The 16,596-nt window shown below is 40.8% G+C and overlaps 1 pseudogene; it reads right to left on the bottom strand.

Annotated features, from left to right (window-relative positions):
• Window positions 1–199: 199 nt before the first annotated feature.
• LOC127484803 (polyadenylate-binding protein 2 pseudogene) lies at window positions 200–16,257 on the bottom strand (annotated as a pseudogene).
• Window positions 16,258–16,596: the final 339 nt, after the last annotated feature.

Genomic DNA, 16,596 nt, shown 5'->3' with positions numbered 1-16,596 from the left:
CTTTATGGCCATTTAAGAGTTGAACCACCACATGGAAGGTGTCTCTCTCTCTCTCTCTCTCTCTCTCTCTCTCTTTCTATATTTATATCTCTGGCTTTCAAATAAATAAATAAATAAATCTTTTTTTTTTCAAAAAAAAAAAAAAACAAACAACATGGTTTTTCCCCTAGTATGGAGAATATCATTATGTTGTTCTAACTCAGCTCCTGTAGATGCAGCCTCAGAGCCTGCTGTTGAAACAACTGTAGAATCAAGAGTGGAAATTGTTGTAATTGTTGGTACAGGCATAGTAAGAAGCTCAGAGGATCATCTTGATTTGTCTACCTCTAAATAGGACTCATCTAAAGCAAGGTAAGTCCCTATTGACTCTTTGTGTGAGAAATCTACATGTGTAAACCCTTTGGAATAGTCATTAAATTTGTCATAGAGTATGGTAACATACTTACTGCACCACAATCATGAAAGTGTATGTTCAGCTCTTCTGCTAATGCATCACAGCCTACAATTGCCAAGATGGATGGACTCAGAATTAGCCACCATCTTTTCTCCAATGGATATGATCATTAGGCCAACATTGCCTGGAGGTAGACTTACATTCATCTGTTTCTCTACTTCCTTCTGTAGTTCCTTTAGCTTTTTAACTTCTTCTATCTGCCTGACTCCTGATTTGGTCACTTTTGGCTCCAGGTACCAAATGGTGCTAACCCCCAAGTCAGCTTGATCAGTTTTGATTCCTGTTGCTTATCTTACCTGGCAGTGGACTGCAAAGCCAGGCCTATGGTCTAGCAGGGGGTTGACTTAGTTCCTCTTTTAGTTTTGGGGCTTTATCAGCAGTTTTTTGGCTTTAATCCCTCAGACTTTAGGCAGCTGCCTTAGTCCCTGTGATACTCTGAGCCTCCTTGCCTTCAGTCCAGAATCCATACTGCTGTAATACCAGCCCTGCTGAGAAGGTATTTTTATCCCCATACAACTGAGAAAACTGAGATTCATAGAGTTTAAGTTACTTACACAAGGACACACAGCTTAAAAATCACAGAGATGATATTTAAACATCTTTTGATGGCACAGCTTGTGCTCTCTTAAACACTATATGTCATACTATGTTAATTGAAAGTATTGTCCACCTTGGATTCTGAATAGCTTTGCTCCAACACTATGGTAGTGGCTTTAGGCCCACAGAATCATTTATTTGGCAAAAGAATACATTTTGGCTTAATTAGTTTTCTGTCTCTGTCAGTGAGAATCATTAATGCAAATTCAAGGCCCCCCATCTTGGACTGAGACAACAAAGTTTATGAATAATCCAAAACAATATACCTTGGGATAGACTTTAGCTTTAATATTGACCCTTGATAAATATTTGCATTGCTGTGTATCTCATTTTCTGCAGGTCTCTTAACCAGGTAAATAGCACCTAGATTGCAGTTCTATTATTAGAAAATTAAACATGAACAAGTAATAATGTAAGTAAATGCAATAAATTATCAGTAAAATATTACAATTGCATGAATATGAAAGCTCATTAATGACTTGTTTTTGGTTTTCATAAGTATGGGGTTTATTAGTTGGGAGTCTTGGTGGCAAGTAGTAGAAGTCCATTGAAGTTCACTTGAGCAAAAAGAGAAATTCATTAACTTGGCTTACAGAGCTACTTACAATTAAGCCTACAGGAATATCTCACAGAACCTAAATTTTGCTGGGCCTCATTAAAAATCAGAATGCGGGGCTCAATGCTTTCATGATTCTCATTCTCCTTATTCTGTCTCTGCTTTTCTTCTCTTGGTATGTATGTTCCTTCTCTCTACAGAGCACTTTCTGCATTCCGAGTCCACATTGGAGAAAATGGCCACTGCCAACATCATTACAGTTCAAGTTTCAGATTTCAACTGAACTGAAATCTCTGGATCAAAAAGTTTAGGTGAGGACCGTGAGTACTCGTTCTTGGATCAGATGTTCATCCTTCAACCATTTCATGGTCACCAAGAGTGAGATCTCATTGTAGGAAAATCTGAGCTATCAGTAATCATATAAAAGGAGAAGATCCCTTCTGAAAAACAGTGAGGGACCATTCCCTTCTGAAAAACAATGAGGGACCATTCCCTTCAAAGGGAGTCTCCAGAAAGGTAATGAAATAAATAGTTTATTAGACCGAGGGAGAAAGTATAATGGATTTTTGCCATTCTGAGGACCTTATAAGTGAGATTTGGAAATGGATTTCTCTGAATGTTCCAGCACACCTGTGCTCTACCCCAACCTTAACTACATTCTATAAAATGTTTATGCTTTGAGGCCACTAAACAAGATTTCCAGAATACTAACCATCACTTTTCCATGCTCCTCCTTTGTAGAAGAATAGATGAATGACTAGTGTTCAAGAAAACATAATTTGAGAAGTATTTTAGCTCTGATACTTTATGTTTTTTATTACTACTACATTTATTATAGTGGCACCAGTCTTCATCTTGCTGGTATGATTTCAGAGAAACTCAATATTTGTTGATTTTCCTCAGAATTTAACCATTAGTTTTTTGTTTGTTTGTCTTAAGGCTAATCTTTCAGCTCAATGTGCCTTTACTTTGGAGTGTCATCAATGAAGCCTTTTCAGGCATTGAAAAACCAATACAGATGAATCGATCAGATCATTCTTTATGGAGAGGCCCCTTAGAAGATGGAGAAAGGAGAAAATTTGGAAAGCAATGGGAATATGGGCTTCCTGGTAGGGAAAACATGAAAGTTAAGCACAAGAATGAATGACTGGTGTCCCAAAAGATGAATGCTTTCTCTCATTATTACAGAGAGTTGGACCTTCATGTCTGTACAAAGTGCCTAGATACTGGCAACTGAGCTAATGATGTTGATGACATTCTCATATTCACTCCAAATTGGTAAGGTTCCTTGTCAGGATCCTGTGATAAGATGCTCTCTGGGACCTACAGCTAGAAATCCATGTCTATTAGTCTTCCTTGAGATCAAATAGGTACACAATTAGTAATTCATCAGCAAACTGATTTGCAGTACATAAAAATCTGTGTGTGTGCATTATCTAATCTTATCCTCACAACTTCTCTATAAAGCATGTTGAGCAATGACTATTATTGTACTGAACAAAATGAGCCTAAGTGGAATTAATTATTACAGGTACACAGCTTGGTATGTCAAAGAGAACTGTCGTGTGCATGCTACAGAATAAGGACTTTGTTTGCTTTGCTTACTGCTCCATCTCTGGTCCCTTGCACTGAGCCTGATATTGAGGAGGAACTCAATTGCAAATTGTTGAATGAATGAATGGATTCTCTTCTTTTGGATTCACATCTCTGATTCTCAAACCTATATTCTATAATGTCAGGGAAGCACATAAAAACTCATATTGGAAGAACACATGAGGCTCTGTATCTACATATTTTGTTTAAGCCTCGTGAGAATTCTGCAAAGCAGAGATGATCCTTTCTTTGTGAAGTTCAGAGAAGTGTTAATTTCTCACAAGTAGGAAGTCACAGGGCTGATATTTTAACCCAAGCAGCTTGACTCCATAGCCCTCAAAACTGCTTCCATATAGAAATTACAATATTAGATATCAATTCTCATTTCCAAGAGTCAGAGCAAGAGGATAATGAGTCCATGCAAGTCACCAAAGGGATCAAAATGTTGTGCAAAGTGAGACTCCCATTAATATTGCTGGCTTATTCAGCAAAACTTTATTTATTTCTTCTTAATAAAAAATAGCTTTTCCCAAACCCATTTCCTCTGAGAAGCTCACCCTAAGTATGAAGGACTAACAGTGTCTGAAGTCACTTAATTTTTGGCTCAGGCTTGTCTGAGCTTCCCAAAAGCCTATAACAAGGTGAGATGGTAAAGTTTTTCTGGACAAAGGTTCTGCCTTTGGTTAATGGAAAGAGCCACCACTCAATGATGAAACTCAGTGGTGGTTAAATCAAACCATTTACTGTATTGCAAAATAGTTGTAACAAAAGCAGTGTTAGTCACTCCTATTTGAGTTGTGCTTACAATTTATAACATGATGTCACTTCTAGTAACTCATTTCAGGGCCTCAGTGTCTCACTCTCCTTCCTCTTTATCACCTTATTTCAATCCTCAACATCAGCTGTATTTTCACTTAACACATTTTATTCAAAAGTTAGTATCTTACTGTTGGTCTAAACCAGCAATGCCTGACCTGGGTTTTCAACACCCTGGGATGCTTTTGCTGATATTATTTCCTCTCCAGAAGACATCTTTTTTCCTTTCCCTTCTCTCTCCTCTCTCTCTCTGTCTCTCTCTCACTCTCGATCTCGATCTCTGTCTCTCTCTGTCATCAAAATCTTACCAGTCTTTCAAGGCTCAGCTCCAAGTTCACCTTTCCTGTGAAACTTTCTAGGTCCACCTCAGCTCACAATGCTCTTATCCTCCTTAGAAAGCACAAGACCAATCTTTGAGTCACAGCACTTAGCAAACTAAGTTATCATTACTATATTTGTATCATCTTTCCTATCTAGCAAATAATTGGTGTCCAATAAATGTTTTTTTTTATCATACTGCTGATATCCTCAAAAACTATAAATTTACCCAAATGTATGGAGATTAAATGTATTTTATTTAAATTAATGTATACTGTTTTTCTTTTTCTTCAGTCTTTTTTGTTGTTGTAGGGAAGAGTTTTTGTTATTGCATGGGCTTCACTTAATGTTTCTTTCTTACATTCCTTTAGTCCTTTTTTCTAAACTGCTTGCCATGGGGCTGGTGCTGTGGAGTAGAAGGTTAAAACTCCACCTGCAATGCTGGTATCCCATATGGATGCCGGTTCAAGACTTGGTTGCTCCACTTACTATCAGGATCCCTGCTAATGCACCAGGGAAAACAGTGGAAGATGAATCCAAGTCCTAGGGCCCCTGCACCCATGTGGGAGACAGGGATGAAGCTCCTGGCATCTGGCTTTGGATTGGCCCAGTTCTGGCCATTGCTGCCATTTGGGGAGTGAACCAGCAAATGGAAGACTTCTCTTTCTCTCTCTCTCTCTCTCTCTCTGCCTCCCAGTAACTCTACCTTTCAAATAAATAAATCTTAAAAAAAAAAAAACTGTTTGCCTTTCTTATTTATCTTTAGGGTGATTTTTTTCCAAAGGCTTGTTCAGTACATTTTGAGGTAGACTTGGTGAATTATTTTTCTGAAAAATCAGAGCATTTTATTAACTATTTTACTCAAATTAATTTTTAGAATATTTGTTAAAGACTAACTCTTTAAGCTCTGACATATTATAAATCATAAATTCCATATGACAAATGATAAATCCTACATGGCAGTATCTCATTGTTTATGCAGCATTTGTATTTATATTTTTCAGAGAGAAAAATACTACTATAAATTGTAAAAAGTTAATACATAACTCAGAAGAACAGATCTTAAAAGAACAGATAAATAAAATTTATTAATTATAAAAATAAACTAATGTACTGGATAGTTACCCTCATGGAGATACAGTATGTGCTAGAGAGAACAGAGGATCCAGAGTGATAGACTCGAGTCAGAGCTCTAGGTCAGTCATTTATTAGCTTTGTGAACTTGAACAAGTCCCTTGATCTCAAAAATTTTTTTTTAGTTTCCTCTTTTGTAGAAAAAGGTTGGACATACCTTCCTTGCATTTTGCCTGGTAAGTAGAAGACCCTCAATAAATATTTTATGAAATATGGAATCAGTGTTTATTTCAAAGGGTGGATGCTATAGTTTGAATATTTTTGTCTCCTCCAAAATTGTTATTGAAACTTAATCTCTGATGCAATAGTATTATGTGTCATGGTCTCTGGGAGATGATTGAGTCATGAGGGCTCTGTAATGATGAGTGGAATCAGTTGCCCTAAAAAAAGGGCTTGACACAGAGAATCTATTTCCTTTTTTTTGTCCTTCTGCCATCTGTTGTGTGAGGACATTGTTTTACTGCCATCCAGATGGTGCAGCACTCAAGGTGCCATCTTGGAAGCAGTTTGAACCCTTATCAGAAAGTAAACCTACAAAAACCTGATCTTGGGCTTCTTAACCTTCAGAAGTATGATAAAATAAATTTATGTTCCTTATTAACTTATCTAGCTTGGAATTTTGTTACAATACACAACATGGGCTAAGATTAGTAGATGTGATTGTCCAATACTTTGTAAACTGTGTCTGTAAAAACAATATCAATAACCACAATTATACAAATGAAGAAAAATTGATATATGGGATGGCCAATCAAGGAGCTGAAAAACTCCTCCAAGGAAATGAAACAAACATAAAAAGTATAACTGTAATGATAATAGGTCAGAGTAGTATAAGATTTAATGAAGTGTTGAGGATGGAAGTGGAATGGAAGGCAGTCCTCACCATAAAGAAAGGTTTACATAGAGGTTGAAGATGATAATGATATGGTTCTGAGTATACAGTGAGCACCCTGGATGCAGAATAGAGTACATAAAGGAGATTTGACAGAAAAAAATGTTGGCTGAACAGGACCGGAGGAGATTAAGGAGGATCTTGTAGTTTGGGAAGAATAATTTGAAAATGATGCGGGAAAAGAGGAAGCTATATACTGGAGCTATGGAGTAATGTGGTGTGAGTGATCTTTAGAAGGTTGTATTAGGCCGGCACCGTGGCTCAATAGGCTAATCCTCCGCCTTGCGGCGCCGGCACACCGGGTTCTAGTCCCGGTCGGGGCGCCAGTTCTGTCCCGGTTGCCCCTCTTCCAGGCCAGCTCTCTGCTGTGGCCTGGGAGTGCAGTGGAGGATGGTCCAAGTCCTTGGGCCCTGCACCCACATGGAAGACCAGGAGGAAGCACCTGGCTCCTGGCTTCAGATTGGCACAGCGCGCCAGCCACAGCGGCCATTGGAGGGTGAACCAACGGTAAAGGAAGTCCTTTCTCTCTGTCTCTCTCTCTCTCTCTCTCTCTCTCACTGTCCACTCTGCCTGTCAAAAAAAAAAAAAAGGTTGTATTAGATAAGAATTAGAAGGTGTGGGAAAACTGGAGTCAATGAAATCATTTTGGAAGATTTTTATTGAGTCTAGAGCTATGATCATTGTAGCTCCACTATATCACCCTATATACTACTTGTTGATTTTGTAGCCTATGAAATTTGTCTTAGTTTGCCAAGGATTTGTGATATTGGGTGTGGTCCAGAAACAAGCAACCTAAGATATTGAACAGAATAGTAATTAGAGCATTTAGGAAGATATTTAATAAAATAAATTAATAAGAATTTAATAGGAAATATAAAGTGAGTATCAGTGTATCTGAAACATTGTGATCAAGAAGACCCGGGCTCAAATTTCAACTAATGCTTTCTAGATGTACAAAATTGAATAAGTTATTCAATATTTTTGAACTTCACCTGTAACAATGAGAGACATAATACCTTTCTTCAACAAATAAGAATTATGCACCTAGTATATGCCTAACATTGTGCTAGGTGCTGGAGAAACAATGGAGAGTATATAAAACTAACTGTTATACACACCACCAATTTTCTGTGATTTAACATACATTTGTTGCTCACATGAGAACCCAATATAAATATTTCTGCCCAACATACAGCATTTCTTCACATAGTGTTCCAGGGATCCTGAAGTCATCCCTGGGCAGTAGTTCTCAACTTTAATACCCTAAGGAATTAAAAAGACTTATGCCAGTGTCCATTTCCAGAGATTTAATGAGCCTGGGGCGCAGCAGAGGTGTCAGAATTCTTTTAAAAGTTCCTAAATGATTCTAGCATGCAGTCAACTTGGAGAACTAGTGCCCTTGGACATCAGACTGAACCCCAAGAAAGAGAATATGGAAGGCACACGTGCTTTCTTTTCTTTTTCTTTTTCTTTTTTTTTTTTTTTTGGACAGGCAGAGTTAGTAAGAGAGACAGAGAGAAAGAGAGAGAAAGGTCTTCCTTTCTGTTGGTTCAGCCCCCAAATGGTCACTACGGCCACCGCGCTATGCCGATCCGAAGCCAGGAGCCAGGTGCTTCCTCCTGGTCTTCCATGTGGGTGCAGGGCTCAAGCACTTGGGCCATCCTCCACTGCCTTCCTGGGCCACAGCAGAGAGATGGATTGGAAGAGGAGCAACCGGGACAGAATCCGGTGCCCCAACTGGGACTAGAACCCGGTGTGCCGGCGCCGCAGGTGGAGGATTAGCCAAGTGAACTGTGGCGCCGGCCCAAGCACACGTGCTTTTTAACTGTTGCAACTGGGAAGTGATGCACTGTGGGGAGCAACTCGGACTAGACTAAGTTACTGGAATTAAGACTTATTCTATGCATCTGCTCTCCCACAATATGGCCCTGAGAAGGGAGAAACAGCTTCTACACAGCTGCCTCCAGTTCAACCAATAAACAGCAGGACCTGCTCCTGATTGGAGGAGAGCAGCGTACTCGGCGTGTGGGTAGCAGAGTTGGGATTGGTGGAAGAGGACTATAAAGGAGGAGAGAGACAACATGCACCAGGAACATCTAGGGGAACATCTATCTGAAGGAACACCTGTGCAGCCCCCGAGAGAACCGGCCGGCGGTGTGCTGCTCCCCTGCGGAAGTGGGGAAAGTGGCCAGGGGGAACCGCCCTTCCACGGAGGTGGGAGGGACGGCAGCCAACCCGGGAAGAACCAGCAGCAAACCCGGGGAGGGCCGAGCAGACAAAAGAACAGCGCAGGGTCCTGTGTCGTTCCTCCACGAAGACGGGGAGCGACAATGCACATCACTTCTGTTCATATTGCATTGATCAGAAATAATCATTGGCTATGTGCCCTCTGCACAAATGGTAAGAGATATAAGACATATAGTATCTGATTAGGTAACCATTTGTCAGTAATAGTTTTATAGTGTAGAGATATAATAAAACAATCATTCTCATTTGTACAAAATTGCAATTATGATAGTAGAAACAAGGAAAGGCACTCCTGCTCTGAATGTGTAACAGGGGGACTTGACAGGGGTAGGGAGTTAGGGAATATTTCCGTAATAAAATGACCACTGACCTGAGATCTGAAGCATTAACAGAACTAGATAAAGGTAGGTGGGGAGAGCTGTCAAAGCAGAGGATAGCAGGAACAAAGGCCCTCAAATTCACTACAGTATAATTATTTCAAGAATCAAAATGATTTATGCAAAAGACTATTACAGGAGTAAAGCATTACACAAATAGTATAATTTTTTAAATTTTTTTATTTTATTATTTTTTAAAGATTTATTTATTTATTTGAAAGTCAGAGTTACACGGAGAGAGAGAAGGAGAGGCAGAGAGAGAGAGAGAGGTCCTCCATCCATTGGCTCACTCCTCAATTGGCCACAATGGCTAGAGCTGCGCGGATCTGAAGACAGGAGCCAGGAGCCCGGAGCCAGGAGCCTTCTCCTGGTTTTCCCATGTGGGAGCAGGGGCCCCAGCACTTGGGCCATCATCCACTGCTTTCCCAAGCCATAGCAGAGAGCTGCATTGGAAGTGGAGCAGCTGGGACTAGAACCGGGGCCCATATGGGATGCTGGCACTGCAGGCGGCAGCCTCATTTGCTATGTCACAGTGCTGGCCCTGAATGCTATAATTTTAAATTGTCATTGTTATTTATTTGCACACTCTCTTTTGGAACCCTCACTTTTCTTTTGGAAATGCACTTCGCTGAGCTCAGCTATCCCATTTTTTTTCCCAACAGTGGATGGCAAATGGACTACGATTGTAGAACTTCAGGATAGAAATCAGGCAAAAAAAAAAAAAAAAAAAAAAAAAAAAACATGGGCTCCATTTTTCCCATTAAATGAAAGTATGTAAAGTGATCACTGACGTAGCACATTCGCCATTATTTTTGTAGATATTAAACTCTCCCTTTTTGCTTCTAGCTAGATAAGAAAGGTCCTGATAATATATGACTATGCATTGATTTGCATTTTTTTTGCACCAAAATAAACTTATCTCTTAATTCCATTTTCCACAAACATTTTGAATTGGCCTTGTATTTAATTCAGATATATCCCTCATCCTTACTTGGCTTGCACTTGGTAGCTTTGTTTTTATAGCACAATCCAGGGAAACAACCTACCTTTTTCTAAAATGGACAATATGATTTGGGGCCTAAAAGCTACAAAAGAATGAATTTTTTGTCTATGAAGTTTAGCTTAAAAGTTGACTTTGTGGAATCTTTTTTTTAAGATTTTCTTAATTTATTTGAAATGCAGAGTTAGAGAGAAAGGAGAGAGAGAGGGAGGAAAGGAGGGAGTGAGGGAAGGAGGGAGAGAGAATATGTCTTCCATTTGCTGGTTTGCTCCACAAATGCCCACAATAGCCAGGACTAGGCTAGGCTGAAGCCAAGAGCCAGGAATTCAACCTCACTCCCATATGAGTGGCAGTGAACCAACCATTTGAACCATCATTTGCTTCCTCCAGGGATGCGAATAGTAAGAAGTTTGAACCAGCAAAAGGACTGGGACACTAACCCAGACATTCTGATATAGGATGTGGGCATCCTAAGTGACATCTTAACCATTTAGAACAAATGCTCACCGCTTGCCAATTTTTTAATTGATTGTTTATGCTATTGACATTTTTAAATTCTTTATATGTTCTGGATATTAACTTCCTGTCAGATGCATAGTTTCCAATATTTGCTCCCATGCAGTAATATTTTCACTGTTAATTGTTTCCTTCACTGAGCAGAAGCTTTTTTGATTCCCTGCTTAAAGTTGTTTACTGGGGGACTGGTGTCATGGTATAGCTGGTTAAGTTGCTGCCTGTAAAACTGGCATCTCTTATGGGCAGTGGTTTGAGTTCCAGCTGCTCCACTTCCAATTCAGCTCCCTGCTAGTGTGCATGGGAAAGCAGCAGCAGATGGCTCAAGTGCGTGGGACCCTGCACCCTTGTAGGAGACCTGGAAGGAATCTGTCTCCTGACATACCTGGCACAGCCCTGGAGATTCCATTGTGGCCATTTGGGGAGTGAGCCAGCAGATGGAAGACCTCTCTCTCTCTCCCCCCGGCCACTTTCCCTGTAACTATGAAAAGTAAATAAGTGACCATGAAAAAAGCCCTGCTTACTGGTTCTCTATCAACTTTAGAATATAAGCTAAACTCCTTAATGTAGCATCTGATGCTCCCATGCCTAAGTCTCCACCCACTTGCCTCTCCAGCTTCATCTCCCACTGCTCCAAACCTTACACTCTAAGTTGTGTTTGTCCTGACTCCTTATAGTTCCCTAAGCACAGAGTGGTTAAAATCCCCTTGCCTTTTTCTCCTTGCTGCTCCTTCTTCTGCATTTATTTCACCCCATTTCCCCCTAAATCCTTCGAACACTACCTGGTAATCCCTCACACAGAGTCTTTCTTGATGTCCCTAGGCTGAGTTGGGTGCTCCTACTCAGTGCTTTAAAGACATTGAGTTCTCATCTCTAGTCTATCATTAATCACATTCTATTGAAATCATCTGTTTATGCCTCTGGCTTTGTAAATAGGCTTTGAGCTCCTGAAGGATAGGGACGTGGCCTCAGTCCACTTTTTAACCCCACTTCTTAGTATTGGTCTGGCACAGAGTGATTGGCTCAGTAAGTGCATGTTGGATTGAACTGAAAGTTGGCCAGTTTGAAGCCTTGGAAACCTAAGGTTCTTATGGCTCTTTGAAATCAATTCAGATCTCCAATGCACCAGAGTCGAGGGCCAAAGTCAATATAAGACCTCAAGCCATGCCTGAGGAGCTTCTGAAATCAGATAATTTTAAGAGACTCAACTGGTTATGGCTAAGGTAAGGTTGGCAGCTGAATTTTAACAGTATGAAGGCAGGTATCTTGGACACACAGCAAAAAGCCAGGGGCTAAAGAAACACCTCCTCTCCCCTGCCATTTGTGTCCCGATACAAATACAGAGATACCTGGGTTAGCCAGGCCTACAGCCCACACAAGAGGCAGGTGAGGGAGGTGGGGCGAGTCATGAGTTTGGCTGGAGATTTTCCCAGACCCAAACTTGTGCTAATACTGGAGCACAAAGCCAAGCCCAAGCTGACTCGCACTGTAGAAGCTTCCTGCTTTCAAGGTGCTGCTGCAAAGAGGTACATTCTGGACAAGCTGTAGTTACCCCTGATACAGAATTAGAAACATAGACTTCCCACCAACTATCTTCCAGGAGAGGGGTGGGGCCCTCTCAGAAGCCCAAGGGAAAATAAGCTCAAAACCAACTTCTTCTGTTTTCCACAGTCCCCACATCTATCTTGGGCCCTCATAGTACTATAATAACAGAATTAAAAAAATGGTAACAAAATCAATTATCTGGACCTATAAACTAAATGTATGTGTAAAACTACAGTAATTACTGCTTTTCACATGGGTTTTTTTTTCTTCCAGATTTCAGTCAAATATGTTCCTGTGCTTAAACAAAGACAAAATGCCAGCCACAGGGTATACATGCCTTTCTTAATAATATACAGTGCTTCCTTGCTAAGAACCATCTCGGGTATGGTGTGAGTGGGGTGGATGTTGAAGGCCAGAAAGACGAAGCAGCCAACACTGTGTCTAAGGCATATCGGGCCTTCAGCACTGGAGCTACACAACAATTCTGTCCCACATCACAGTATCTTTCTCGGCTTTTGTTATTTCACCGAAAGGAAAGTACAGCCAATCAGCTACCAGAAAAATCATGTTGTTTGGTGGCGGCAGTTCTGGAAGGAGGCCCAGACCTCACAATTCCTTGTTCTATCCACATCCAGTGTTTTCTCTACCTCACAAAGATTTGATCTTCAAAGTATTTTTTTGTAAATATTAACCAGTGGAGGCTTTGCCCTAACTGTGTGGGTTGAATGCAGCAGTCACATACTGATCTAGCGAAGAAATGTGAAGCGGCAAGAAGCCAAGATGGGCAGTTAATTTGGGCCAAAAGTGATCTAGGAATTTATCAGGGGAGGTCAATAAGGATCACAGAAATAACAGCATTTCAAAGCATGAATAAAACTTTAGTCATTCTTCTGTCTCTAGGCAGTCATCATCTAAACTAAAATCCTCTAGTCCTTCTTTAGTGTTGTTAGGTCACTTTGGTTTTCTCTTCTTGCAGCAGTCCACAATATAATCATCGCTTACGGGATTAGAGTGTAAAAATCATTAAATCTGAGTTTTGGTCATGGTGTTGGGACTTGAACCAGCACTCTGATATGGGATGTCAGCGTCGCAGGTGGCAGGCAGCTTAACCTGTTGCACCACAACACTGGCCCTTTTGGATTTATTTATCTATTTATTTTTCACATTTTAACTCTTAAAAGATTTATTTATTTATTTGAAAGGAAGAGGTAGAGAGAGAGAGAGATATATCTTCCATTCACTGGTTCACTCCCCAGATGGCCGCAACTACGAGGACTTGGCCAGGCAAAAGCCAGGGGCCTCATCCAGGTCTCTCGTGTGGGTAGCAGGGGCCCAAGCACTTATGCCACCTGCTGCTGCTTTCCCAGGCACATTAGCAGGGAAGTGGATCAGAAGTGGAGCAACCAGGACTCCAAATGGTGCTCAATTGGGATGCTGGTATTGCAGGCAGCTTAACTTGGGGCACCACAATGCTGGCCACAACATTTTCATTTTGAGATGGGTTTCAGGCAAATTATGTGTCTTGTTCAGGCAGCGTGGAACTCTTCCATAACCCTTCAAATCTCTGCATTTGTCAAAAAAGACACTGCCAATTCTGGGCCTACCTAATACGGGAAATACAAGAAAATGTACACAAGTATCATGAAATTTTAAAGACATGTCTAAGGACATTGCAAATCTGAATTCCTCTTTCAGTCTGGATGTTGCAGAACAAAGAGGTGCTGCTGACTATATTTTAGATACAGCTTAGGAAGTTATGGCCAGAAGTGAGAAGCTGTAAAAATCTACCCAAGTGTCTCATAGTTACCATCTAGCCATTCTGAATCACTCAGAATACACATTGAAACAAGGACAAGTGCCTAAGTGCCAAGCTTCCAGGACCTACCAGGCCTATGAAAAGCACAACCGACGCTTCTCTTTGTACTTTGATTGGTGGGAAAGATTCTTACAACTGGTGCTGGCAGAGCTTTGGATTGGTGTAGGAAGCAGAATCAAATCCAACTCACTCTTTTCACAGCTGTCCTGACTCCTGACAGCTGCAAAAATTTGTTTTTGTGAAGCACGCATCTCTGATTCCAAACAGACCTCAGAAGAAACAGGTCCTAGGGAAGTTGATTGCATAGTGTTTAGTTCCTGACCACAAGCCTTCTTGAAGGCTTGTAGCTCTTCATCAGGGAATGTTCATTCTGAACTTGACAATTAAACTGGTGCTGCTTGGCTTGTTCGCTAAGTGTAACAAAACAGCAGCATGAAGGGGTATGGCTAAGGCACAATTAACTGCCGTAAGGGTTTGTAAGGGTTTAAAGCCATTAGTCCCTTGGAGTGGACTATATAAGCTATAGTCCATGCACCACCAGAGAAAGGGAAGGGAGTCATCCAGTGCTTTTACAGCTTTCATTTTTCACCAGTCTTAATTTACAGCCTTTATATTTATAAGCTTGTCTTAGATAACCTTGAGAGAATCTTTTCTGGCTAAGTAATGCTGATATTAGCTTTAGAAAATGATAATCCTGCAAAATACAGCCTGGTTTGAGGAGTTCTGGAATCTATATCCAGCCTTTATGTTTGTTTGTTTGTTTGGATTCCAAGTCATATTTTCATTGTTGTAGGAAAGGGAGTTTACAATCATGGCCCTGGGATAGTCTTGACAAGGGTTATGTTGAAGAGAGAAAGCTTATATTTGTTCAACTTCCAGATATAGGGAAAGGAACAAACAGAAATGCCAGGTTTGTGTCTGGTGTCCTCTTCATAGTAACTGTGGGAGCCTTCACTTCTCAGAGCCTCAAATTTATTATCTGTCAAATGGAAGCGATGTTTTTTGTTGTACCAGCCAGACCAGTCGTGAAGATCAACTATGATCATTAATTTTTAAGTAAATATTTATATTTGATTGTACATTATATTGATTTAGAAGCAAAGGATCTAGGACTAAATAATTGTGCACAGAAAGAGCTGTAAGCCTTTACTCAAAGTAGAACTTGCTTCAGCTGAAGGGATCCCAAGGTTTTTATGGATCAAGGGCATATTAGTTGGTATTCTGACACTGATGAATTGTCTCATTGATCCTGGAGGAGATGGGAGCAGATGTGGGCTCGGAAGAACAAACCTAGCCCCCTCAGCAATGCCAAAAGCTTCAGTGAGTATGTTTGTGTGTGTGTGTGTGTGTGTGTGCCCATGTTTCTGCATGTGGGAGGTAACAGTTCAGATAGAATGTAGCACAAAGTAAGAGTTGGACCTGCTCGAAGTCCCATAGCAAACCTTGCAGAACATCTGAAACTGCCCAGTTTTTTTTTCCCCTGTCTTTCTGACTGACTCTTTGGCTTTAGAGGAAATATGAAGCAGTAGTAATCTTCCATGCTATAATCCCTATTGTTGTCAGGCTTTGTCAGTTTCACTCAGGCCTGGCAGGAGAAGCCGCCTGGGAACCACCTGTTCCTGGCTACTATACCCACAAGGAGGCAAGAAGCCAGGTTGAGTATTAAAATCTGTAGTTTCTTAACATCAAGTGAAAAATGGACATTAACTTGGGAAATTGGTAGATCTCAGAAAGCCACTTGTTTCTTCTTGGAAGGCTTGGGTCAAGTGTTATCCATTGGCATTCTCTGCAAATGTACTGTGCGGTTAGTACCAGCTCTGCCTCTAATTCATTGTGAGGTCCTGAGCAGAATACTTTGTCTTGCCGTGTGGCCCACTCACTACAGCCTTTAGCAGCAAGTGTCCCAATTCTCCACTGGGCACTACATGACTCCCTCCTACAGAAGCTGAGAACAGCACAGTGACCCTTCCACAGCATGGATGTGGCACATCCTTGCCACTGGGGACTCCTCACTGCCATTTATTTTTATATTTATGTCTTACTATCTTTAACTATCTGCATCCCCCGAGGTAGGAGAGAGAGGTTCTGAGGGAAGTACAGGGTTCTTCTCTTGGTGCTGGAGGGCCATTGGAGGAGGATGCATAAGGACCTGGCTTTTGCTTTTCAGCCCTGTTGCCTCAGGGGGCTGCACAGGATAGCAGAGAGAGACTGAGTGTAGGCTTAAAGACTCGATTCCAGCTCATTTATTCTGAGTTTTGTGTCCTTGGACAAACTACCTAACTTTTATGAGTCTCATGGTTCTCATCTGACAAAAATGGGGCTAGCACCTACTTCACAGGATTGGCATAAGGATTAAATAGACTATTGTCAATGACAGCTCCTTGTATAAGGCCAGCCATTACACCCAGTAGGCATTCAATAAATGTTTGTTTCCCTTTAAGACAATTTTTTTTTTGTCTTTCTGGGCCTTTATGTCTCATCTGGAAACTTCTTGCTAAAGTTAGAAAATAATTAAGCAAGACATTCCATTTGATTAACATTTAAATGCAAAGAATCTGTCAATGTATGAGAAGGTATATACAAAACAGAGTTGAGGAGACAGCAGTGGAAACATGCTCAGTTTAATTCTTTTACTGACTGTTCTGTCTTGAGCAATTCACTTCCCCTCTATGAGTCTCACTGGCCTCATTGTAACATGGACTGAGGTGGGGTTTGTTGGATTAAAGAAATTCTGAGGC

This window comes from Oryctolagus cuniculus, chromosome X, assembly GCF_964237555.1.
Source record: "Oryctolagus cuniculus chromosome X, mOryCun1.1, whole genome shotgun sequence".
Taxonomy (NCBI): Eukaryota; Metazoa; Chordata; class Mammalia; order Lagomorpha; family Leporidae; genus Oryctolagus; species Oryctolagus cuniculus.
Note: the sequence above shows the minus strand (reverse complement) of the source record. Positions and strands in the feature narration are given on the sequence as shown.